We start from the raw sequence: 10,773 nt of genomic DNA, 5'->3' as shown, positions 1-10,773 counted from the left end.
AGTGATACCTAGTGACATCCTCTCTTGTGGTGCTGAGTAGTGACATGATCACAGATGTTAGCGAGCCCCACGATCATGAGAGAAACTACTGGCCCTCCACAGTGTGCTTATAATAAATTCCATGAGATATCCAACACTTTATTATAAACTAGACTTTGTGTTAGATGATTTTACGCAACCGTAGGCTAACAGAAGTGTGCTGAGTGTGTTCAAGGTAGGCTGTGCTAAGTTATGGCGTTTGGTAGATAAGGTGTATTAAATGCATTTTCTTTTTTTTTTATTGGTTATTCAAAACATTACAAAACTCTTGACATCATATTTCATACATTCGATTCAAGTGGGTTATGAACTCCCATTTTTACCCCAAATACAGATTGCAGAATCACTTTGATTACACATTCACATTTTTACATAATGCCATATTAGTAACTGTTGTATTCTGCTACCTTTCCTATCCTCTACTATCCCCCCTCCTCTCCCCTCCCATCTTCTCTCTCCACCCCATCTGTTGTAATTAAATTCTTTCCCTTGTTTATTTTCCCATTCCCCTCACAACCTCTTATACGTAATTTTGTATAACAATGAGGGTCTCCTTCCATTTCCATGGAATTTCCCTTTTCTCTCCCTTTCCCTCCCCACTCATGTCTCTGTTTAAAGTTGATTATTAAATGCATTTTCGATTTCTATTATTTTTAAATTTATAATGTTCTTACTGGAATGTGACCCCTTTGTGGTCAAAGAAACTTGTACATGTAAGGGGCTTTCACCTACCTCTCCCCCTTCCCTTTCCCAAAGCAATGGAAGGTATTTCCTAAATGAACTGTAGATGGAAGTCAATGTGTAAAGTCTGTCCTCCAGGGCTCCCCCATTGAACCCCCCCCCCCCCGCACACACACACACACAGTCCCCCAAGAACCCTGATGAAACTCCCAGGGATCTCAGGCTTTGTGTGAGACACTACATTGAGAAGTTCCCAGAAATAGTTCTGGCTGGGTTTTCTCTGTTTCTCTTGCTGCCTCAGCCTTAGCAGGGACACAGAGCTTCAGGGTATCACCGGACTCCACTGGAGGCTTCTCCTATTCGGTGGGAGGAAGAATGTCATAGATAACTTTGGAAATGTGGAGCTGACTGTGAAAACCCATTCCAGGAAAATGCACACACATAAAACTTGCATGTAAAATTAGATGCTCTCTGAATGGCCCCTGAAGCCCGTTCATGCACAGTTAAAATGCACCACAGCTGCTGCAAATGCATCTCCATTAATGAAGCCATGTTCATCTTAGGTTGTGGGTGAGACCCGGCACAAGTAATTCTGTTGCTGAATAAACAGCATTTGGGTCAGTATGTGAGTCAACCTCTCTTCTAAAGGCTGGGGGGAGTGAACAGTGATCAGATAGATGCGGTCTCTGCTGTCATGAGTTTACCTTTTGGATGGAGGAGTGACAGTAAACAAGTATTCAAAGTCACATGATGATTTCAGACCCAGTCATTGTTCCAAAGGGAATAAATGAGATGAGTGCAAGGGCATCACTCATGGAGAGACCCTTGGGAGGAGAGACCTCCTGGAGCAGATGGCACTGGAGTAGAGACTTCCAGGTTGAGAGGACTCCCTGTGAAGTGGGAGGGAAAACACTCAATAAGGATGAGGGAAAGACAGGTGACAATGAACCTGGGTAACGCTGGTGAGGAGCAGGGTGTAGGGAGATGCACCGAAGAGGGACACAGCCTAGTCCTGGTGAAAAACGACGTGTCAGGATGGAGCTGTGCTGTGCATACACAATGACCCTGGGGAAGGACGGGTGCCCTCCTCCCATCCACCCATATCTGTGCCTGCCCGTGCAGCCTTATTCTACTCTGATGGGTCAGCAGGCAACTGGCTTCTGCCTGGAAATGGCACATTCTGGTCTGCATCTTCTCTCCTTGAGGGCAATGGCAGCAGCTCCCAGATCTGCAAGCTTCTCATGGCTGTGCACACAGGGACTTGCCAATGCCTACTGCCCCATAAATAGTTGTTGAAAGAAAGCAGCCGCATCCTTGTGAGCCAGACCTCCGGCTGTGTTAGTGTTGGAATGATTTCTGACCAGCCTAAGGGCAATCTCAGCTGAACACCAAGGGGCCACCTGAAAACCCCACTGTTGGGTAGGTGGTTTATTTGCAGTTGTGGTGTACAAATGTTTTAAACATGTACTTGTGCCAGGTGGTGAATTTTATAAACCAAATTATTAACTGTGTAAACAATTAAATGTGTAAGTAAATACACTCCTAATGCTGTTTGTGGCAGGGATTTCCTACAGTGAGAGATGAAAATCTGGCCCATGGCCTTTATGAAGATCCCACCTGGGGCTGGCCCTTTTCTCTCTCTCCCTCCCGCTCTCTCTCACCACACACACATGCACACACCCTGATGGAGAGTACATTGTTCAGATGCACAAAGGACATCAAATCATTCAACAAGTCCTTGTCCCATTTACCAAACCTGGTCAGTTTTCCAGCTCTTTACCTTTGTTCAGAGGGTGGCCTGCTACCGTAGGTAGCTGCTTTGATATTCCATCTCCCTTTAGGATGCTGCTGATCTTCCAGAGGGACAATTATAGGTAGGTTTCCTGCCTTCTTTTTCTAGATTCCAGAAACACAAGGGGTTTTTAAAGTCTGAGCCCAACAGCTCCTGCAGGGAGGAGTGCCCAGAATAATGGATGAGGAGCTTGGGGCTGGGTCTGGACTTGCCTCTTGCTGCCAGGACTCCTGAGGGCCACCAGAGGTGGTATCCAAGATCTTTTCTAAGGTGCCTGTCTGAGGACAAAAGCAGTTCATAGGTGGGAACCAAAGTCAGACAATGAAGCAGCGAGGAGAGCCTGGACACTCCCTTCCCTGGCTTGCCTTTAATTGGAGAGGGTAGGGGGATGGGGAGGGTAACTTGGCAAAGACTCCACACAGGTGTGGATGCACATCCTGACTGATGGACCCTGAATGTCACCGTCAGCCCCCAGATGTGAGGATCATAGGCAGTATACATAGGCTCTTGGGACAACTACCAGGTGTAGAAATCCCAGGGTCCAGAGAGTTTACTGGGTAGTGTTTGGGTCAGAAATTCTGAAAGTATCCAAAGCACTGCCAGCCACCCCTCTTCCCTGTGAGGTCTGGGAGAGACAGATATACACACAGAAAAGGGAGGGAGAAAGAGGTTGCTTGCAGATCTGTCCATCCCAGAAACAGGAAGATGGTTCTAGAATGGATGCAGGTTTATTCACTGCCCACTCTGGGCCATGTATTAGTCCCATTTTATGATGAGGACATTTAGGCTCATCCTGCTTCAGGCCAATAGAACTATTAAGTAATGTATTTTTCCAGAATCATCCTTTCCCAACTTCAATATGATGTCTCCATAGTTGGAAAATAAAATCTATGTATAAAAGTGAAAGGAAGAGGGATGACCTCAGGGCTCTAAGACTTTGAAAACACTCACCTGTTCTTCTATTGTCTTCCTTAAAAACTCCTCCCTCCAGACTGCTCAAAACTGGCTGGGTGTGGTGCTACATGCCTGTAATCCCAGCAGCTCAGAGGCTGAGTCAGGAGGATCACAAATTCTAAATCGCAGATTCAATAATTTAGTGAGGCCCCAAGCAACCTAGCAAGACCCTGTCTCAAAAAAAGGCTGAGGATGTGGCTCAGTAGTTAAGTGCCCCTGGGTTCAATCAATTCCTGGTACAAAAAAAAAAAAGACTGTTCAAAATTGAATTTTTTTTAACACTGAAGCACAGATGTTTTGCCCATCAAGTTCACAAAGATCAACAAGAAAGGACTAAGAGTGAATGCATGTTAAGGAAACACGTTCTCATATTACCAGTGTGGTAATGTGAAAATCTTTTTTTTTTTTTTTTGGTGCTGGGGATCAAACCTAGGGCCTCATGCATGTTAGGCAAGCCTTCTACCACTGAGTCACATCCCAGCCCTAAATTGATGTACACTCTCTAGGCGGAAATATGGCAAAATGCATTTTAAAACATAAACATGTTTAAATCCTTCAGCCCAGGAATTCCCCTTCTAGGAATTTATCTTGAGGAAATTACCATAAATTCACACAAAGATCAATTACAAGGAAATCTTAGTTCAATGTTGTTTAAAAACAACCTAAATATACAACAGAGTTAGTTAAGTCAGCTATCAGGCCCTTTGTATGTCACGGGAGGATGCCTCTTCCCTTGGTTTGTGGGGTTTCCACAAACCTGATTTCTTTTCCCACTCTTTTCTCCCCTCCAAAGAGGAGCTGTGGGCTTTGCAGTGGTTGGTGGGTACAGACATTGGCAGAGGTGACCAAAGATTCTTTACTTGGGGCAGTAGCTGCCTTTCTTTCTCTCTCTAGCCCTGAGGGTCAAGGCAGGGCAGGTGACAAGCTGTCTGCTCCCTAGATCTAAGCTTTTCCTGTGAGGATTCTTTTACGGAAGGGAGTCAGCAAGCTCACTGCCTCTCACGGTAAGGGATGCCTTCCAATTTCACCTCAATCAGGAGTAAGGCTCATACTCTGGTTCTCCACCTGCCATTTCTTAATTGCTTTGGGTGAAGAGATGGGTGCTCCTCATCATTTCTCTCAAAAACCCTCAGAATCATTTAGTGGAATACTTTGTTGCACTGTATGGCAAAAAAATAAAATAAAATAAAGTTTACAGGAAACAAAATATGTAATACATAACTGAGAAAATGGGGGATGGCAATATGCTGAGGTTCTCACTTATTTTTCATTTTCTAAATTCTTTACATAAATTTGTGTTGTTAAAAATAAAATAAAAATCCATATTTAATAAATTGTTTTCTCAGAGCAAAGCCTACCCTGAAGCCCTGGTCCTGGTCCTGGCTCCCATGTGACGTCAGTTTCCTCTGTATCCTCACCCCGCCTTCCACAGTTCTGCTACCTTCGTGTATATTATCAATGTTTGTTTAAATACCTCCTCATGCTAGATTGACAGTTCCTTGAGGAGGAGACCTAGCAGATTCATCCCTGTGACCACAGCCACCTGCATATTTGGTTCTCAACTGATGCCTGGCCAATGTGTAGATGAGCACAAGGACAAGCAACACTTTAATGAATGAGAGTCTCAAAAGGGCAGCAGCAGCAAAAGTGGTGAGCAACTCTTCAACGCTGAGGCAAGGACAGTGGGCGGGAAGTCCAAAAGTGAAATCAACCCTTCTTGGAGACATGATCTTCCCAAAGGGGCTTCTCTGCAGTTGGTTACCACCATCCTCTGGGGGCAGTTTAGGTGTTCCTCTGCCTTAAGGAAGCAAGTAGCCCAGTGAACTTCAGAGTTTCCTCCACATCTGACTGCAGGTTATGTGAGCCTCTGTTGCTCATTCTATAGATCAGGGCATGAGGCAAGCAAGCAGGGTGAGTTAAGATCTCTTTGGGACCCTGCAACCATTTGACTCCACTGCTCCCCCGGTCTGCAGGGCTGGAGGGCTTTGTCTCTAGTCCAAGAGCAGTTGCAGTGGAACCATCCAGTCTGTGGCCCCCGCCTCCACCAGCAGCCCAGGATGTTGGATCCTAGATTGATTTGCACCTTGAGCATCCTAACCACTGATGGTAGTCCTTGGGTGCTGGGAGATACTCTGATAGCATTATTGTAAGAAATCCACTGTTTTAATCAAGCTAGTTTAAGTTTGCATTCTATCATTTGTAATCAAGGGAATAAACACATAAAATGTTCCTTTTTTCTTTTTTTTTTGTTCCAGGGATTGAGCCCAGGGGCATTTAACCACTGAGCCACATCCCCAAATCTTTTCATTTTTTATTTTGAGACAGGGTTTTGCTAAGTTGCTTAGGGTCTCACTAAGTGTCTGAGGCTAGCCACATACTTGAGATCTTCCTGCCTCAGCCTCCCAAGACAGTGGGATTACAGATATGTACCACTATGCCTGAGAAAATGTTCATTTTTAAAATTGGTACATAATAATTATACAGAATACTGGGTCTCATTGTGGCATATTTACATGCACTTAACACAATTTGATCAATTTTAATCCCCAATTCCTCCTTTTGCCCTCCCTCCCTTCCTCCCTCGATTTCCTTCCTCTACCCTACTGGGTGGAAAGCTTCATGAAAATGAATGTAATCCTTGCACAAAGCCCATATTAACCTCCTTCGTATTGTTCCAATTTTAGTGTATGTGCTGCTGAGGCAAGCACCAAAGTTTCATGTTTTAAAAAAACCTGCAGAAAGAAGTTACAGTGCAGAGCATGGTGGCACACACTTGTAATCCCAGCGGCTTGGGACACTGAGGCAGGAGGATGGAGAAATCAAAGCCAGCCTCAGCAAAAGCAAGGCGCTAAGCAATTCAGTGAGACCCTGTCTCTAAATAAAATACAAAATAGGGCTGGGGATGTGGCTCAGTGGTTCAGTGCCTGAGTTCAATCCCCTCCTCCCCCACACAAAAAAAAAAAGAAGTTACAGTGGCAGAGTTATTTTGTATAACAAGAGTTTCAATTTTTGTTATTTTGTATAAGAATATTTCTATTTTCTGTGATAATATTTTATCTATCTCTGAAGATACAAAGACTAATAAAGAGTGGTTAAGAGGAAATTAAAGGAAAAGAGAGAGAAATAAGGATTGTGAGCATTAATATGAGCTTGGTACGTGAGAAAATTACAATTTCACAACAAAATGGAAATCTTTCATCAATTGGAAAAGCAAGAAGAAACACTTGCACTTCTATCAGACATTGCCTTTTGAAGCCTGTCACTCTGGTGAGTAAGAAAAAAAAGTAAACATACCCGCCATGATCAGAAACAAAACTGTTATGGCAAAAGATCATGTAGCAAGAACTACAGGTTAATCTTCAATGAAGCAAGTTAATCTTCAATGAAGCTTAGATGAAGACACAGTCAGTGGGAATACCACATACCAGACATTAGAAGAGTTATGGGGTAAATAAAAATGAAAGGATGCAAGTCCTGGCCTCGATTTATTCATATATGAGTGGGGATATTAACATTGATATATAATTTTAGGTTTCCTTTTTTGAAAAAAAAAACAAGCCTGCATTTTTGAGGTATAATTCCTACAAAATTCACCTATGGTCTAATTTGATATCTCTTAATAATATATATATATATATATATATTTTTTTTTTTTTCAGAGCTGGAAATTGAACCCAGTGCCTTGCATGTTAGGCAAGTGCTCAACCCATTGAGCTTCCCCTCCAGCCCTACATTATTAACTTTAAAAAACTGTAGTAAGATACAGAAGACTTTCCCATTTTAACCGTTTTAAGTGTATAATTCAGTGACATTAATTACATTTGCATCATTGTGCAACCATCATGGCTATTTCTAGAACTTTTTCACTGTGTGAGACAGAAACCCTATGACCTCTAATTTTGCTAATTCAATCTGCAATACTCAATGATAGATGAACAAGAATAAATGAGCACGAACCAGAGAAACAATCATTCGGCACTAACTCTCTGGTTATACTGCCCCCATCTCCAGCCTCTGCTAATCTTTAATCCATTATTTGTCACTATATATTTGCTTATTCTAAATATTTCATGTTAAGTCGAACCATATAATATACATCCTTTGTGTCTGGTTAATTTCATTTGCATAATATTTTCAAGGTTTATCCATGGAATTCAGTACATGTGTCAGAATTCCATTCGTTTTATGGCTGAGTAATATTCCATTTTCTAAATATGCCACACTTGTGTGGTCCATCTGTTGCTGGACACTTCTCTCATAGGTTGTTTCTATCCTTTGGGCTATTGTGAAGAAAGCTTCATTGGATATTGGTTTAAAATATTTGAGTTCCTGCTGTCATTTTTTTGGCAGTAGGAGTGGAATTGCTGAGCTATAGGGTAATTTTATGTTTAGTTCTTTGAAGAATATAAAAAACGTATGTTCCTGGTGATGATATACTAGGTATTTGGATCAACTGTCCCATCAAAGACAATTTAAATCTGGATGAAATATGTCTCGAAGTATTATTAAAAGTATTCAAGAGCCAATCATGTAATATGAAACTGGTTGAGATCCTGGAAATAACAGAAGTTCAGAGTGAGCTTAGACACTCAGGTATCCTTAGCAAGTCCAGAAAGATAGTTAGCTATGAGATTGAACTGTTCTTCTGAAACCTCTGAGAACACAAGGATAACCAAGGATGGAAAAAGAGAAGGGAAGGTATGAGACTGAGGACACAGTGAGGTCTATGTTTAACTGAAGACCCAGAAGACACAGACAGAAGCAGTATCTGAAGAGAGAGTGAAGGACCCAGAATTTTCCAAAACAGATGAAAAAAAAATTGATCATGAACCCAAGGTATCTTAATAAATCCCAAATAGGTTAATTAATAAGTAATAAATGAGATAAACAAATCTTAGATATATCCTAATGAAACTACAAAAAAAGAGAAAAATCTTTAAAAGAGGCATAATGGGAGGGAATAAAAGCAGATTTTCAAAGAAGCAAGTCGTGGACTGACTGACAGTGTCCCAAGAGCAACAGTGGAAGCCAAGAGAAAGTGACATGTATAAAGTCAATGTAATGAAAGAAAACTTCTAACCTGGAACCTTATGCCCAGAAAAAAATATGCTTCAAAAATGGAATGAGAAAGTCTAATAATAAAACATTGGAAGAAATATAGATGTTCATAGATAAGCGAAAATAAAGATTTCATAGATAAGTGAAAACTGACAGCCTTTTCAGTAGAATGATATTAAAGAAAACTCTAAAGGCAACCTTCAAACACATGGCAAGTGAGAGGTGCAAGACAGAACAGAGTACTCAAAATGATAAATATGCTTGAATCTTAAAACCAACTATGTGGATATTAAAATATATAGTGACACACATTATACATGATATAGCCTATATAATTTTTGTATTATATTGTGATGAAAAATTTTACAGGAAAGAAAAGGTTTATTTTGGTTCATGGTTTCAGAGATTTCAATCTATGGTCATTTGGCCTGATGCTTTGGGTCTGTGGTGAGGCTGAATATCGTGGCGGTGAATATGTGGTGGGGCAAAGCTGCGTATATGATGGCATCCTGGGAAACAAGAAAGATATCCCCTTCAAAGGCACATTTCCTTACAGTAGGTCCCACCTCCTAAAATTTCCATCACCTCCCAATAACTCTACAGGATGAAGAACAAGTCTTCAATACATAGACTTTGAAGGGCACTCCAGATCCATATCGTAACATCTCACCCCTGGTCCTGAAGGTTTGTGTGCATCTCACAATGTAAAATGCATTTAGTCCATCTCCAGGAGTCCCTGAAGTCTAAACTGTTTCAACCTTGCTGAAAACTCCAACTTCAAAGTCTCCTCTAAGAAACAAAGCAAACTCTTAACTGCAAACTCCTATGAAAATTAAAAGCAAGTTACATAATTCCAACATAAAATGGTGAGACAGTCACAGGGTAAACATTCCCATTCAAAAAGGAAAGAACAGGGACATAAAGGAGAGATGGGACCAAGCAGGGCAAACATTAAATCCTGTAGCTACATGTCTGACATCTTGGGTTCATGGTGGCATGAAATGAGCTCCAAAAAGCTTGGGTAGCCCTGCCCCTAGGTCTTGAGGGCTACAGCCCTGTGGCCCTCTCTCAGGCTGGCGTCTTCACTGCCTGTGGCTTCTCTCTCAGAAGGAATTGCACATGTCTTCCATCTCTGAATTCCTCTAGTCTCCATTGCAACTTCAGCTTTATTCTCAGAGATTTACAAATTGACTACTAAGGGACTTCTTGCAAGAACTTCAACTCTACCACACACTGCCTGAACCCTCAGGCTTTCCTTTGAAATCCTGGTGGAAGTCTCTATGATCCTGTAACTCTTGAATTCTGCATACCTGCAAAACGAGCATTACATAGATAATGCCAGCTTCTGCTGCTGACTCAAACAGTAGCTGTGCCTGCTTGGACCAGAGCTGCAGCGGGCTCTGAGAGGCTGGCTGGATGACATGAGGAAATAACTCCCTACACGGAGCTGGGTGAATAGGGTGCTCTGGTACTCTTTTCTCAAACCAAAGTCTTTGAAATGGGTTTACACTCCTATACCCTTAAACCTGTGATGGGTGGGTGGGTGGGGGTCTTGCTAAATACTGAAATGCAGTCAAGCCGTATTTTCTGTACACAAGTTTTTGCCAAAAGAACACAATGGCATCAATTCCAATTCTCAGTAGAGTCCCCGTTTCCATCTGAAACCTCATGAACATGGCCTTTACGGCTTGCATTCCTATAAGAATAGGAGTAGTCTTCTTTTCCCATTAGAATTGCCCAGTAAGCTCTATGTACAGCATTCTAGGTGTTCTCCACCTGTATCTCCAAACTTCCAAATATGTCCCTCAAACCAATTCCAAAAGCTTATGAATCACATTGTCAAATATTTTCACAGCAACAACCTTTCTTTTGGGTACCAATTTTCTGTGTTAGTCAGATTTCCATTGCTGTGACAAAATGCCTGAGGCAATTAACTTAAAGAAATGTTTATTTTGGCTCACTGTTTCAGAGGTTTCAGTTTATGGTCGCTTGATCCCATCACTTTGGGCCTGTAAAAAGGCCCCATATCAGAGGGGAGAGCTTGTGGCGAAGCAAAACTGCTCACATTATGGTGGTTGGGAAGCAAAAAAAAAAAAGAGAAAAAGGGGATGGGGGTCCCAATATCCCCTTCAAAACTACATTCCCAATAACCTAACTTTCTTCCACTAGGGCTCAACCTCTAAAAGTTTCCACCACATCCCAATAATTTCACAGGTTGGTGGTCAGGTTGGTTGTAAAACATGAGAGTT

The 10,773-nt window shown here is 41.9% G+C and overlaps 1 non-coding gene across 1 annotated transcript; it reads right to left on the bottom strand.

The window, feature by feature from the left end:
- Positions 1–6,067: 6,067 nt before the first annotated feature.
- On the bottom strand, positions 6,068–6,174 carry LOC125616329. Its single transcript, XR_007346954.1, has one exon. It is a non-coding gene; the product is annotated as a U6 spliceosomal RNA (small nuclear RNA).
- Between the last annotated feature and the right edge of the window lie 4,599 nt (positions 6,175–10,773).

Source organism: Marmota marmota, unplaced genomic scaffold (genome assembly GCF_001458135.2).
Source record: "Marmota marmota marmota unplaced genomic scaffold, marMar, whole genome shotgun sequence".
NCBI lineage: Eukaryota > Metazoa > Chordata > Mammalia > Rodentia > Sciuridae > Marmota > Marmota marmota.
This window is presented reverse-complemented; position numbering and strand designations above follow the sequence as displayed.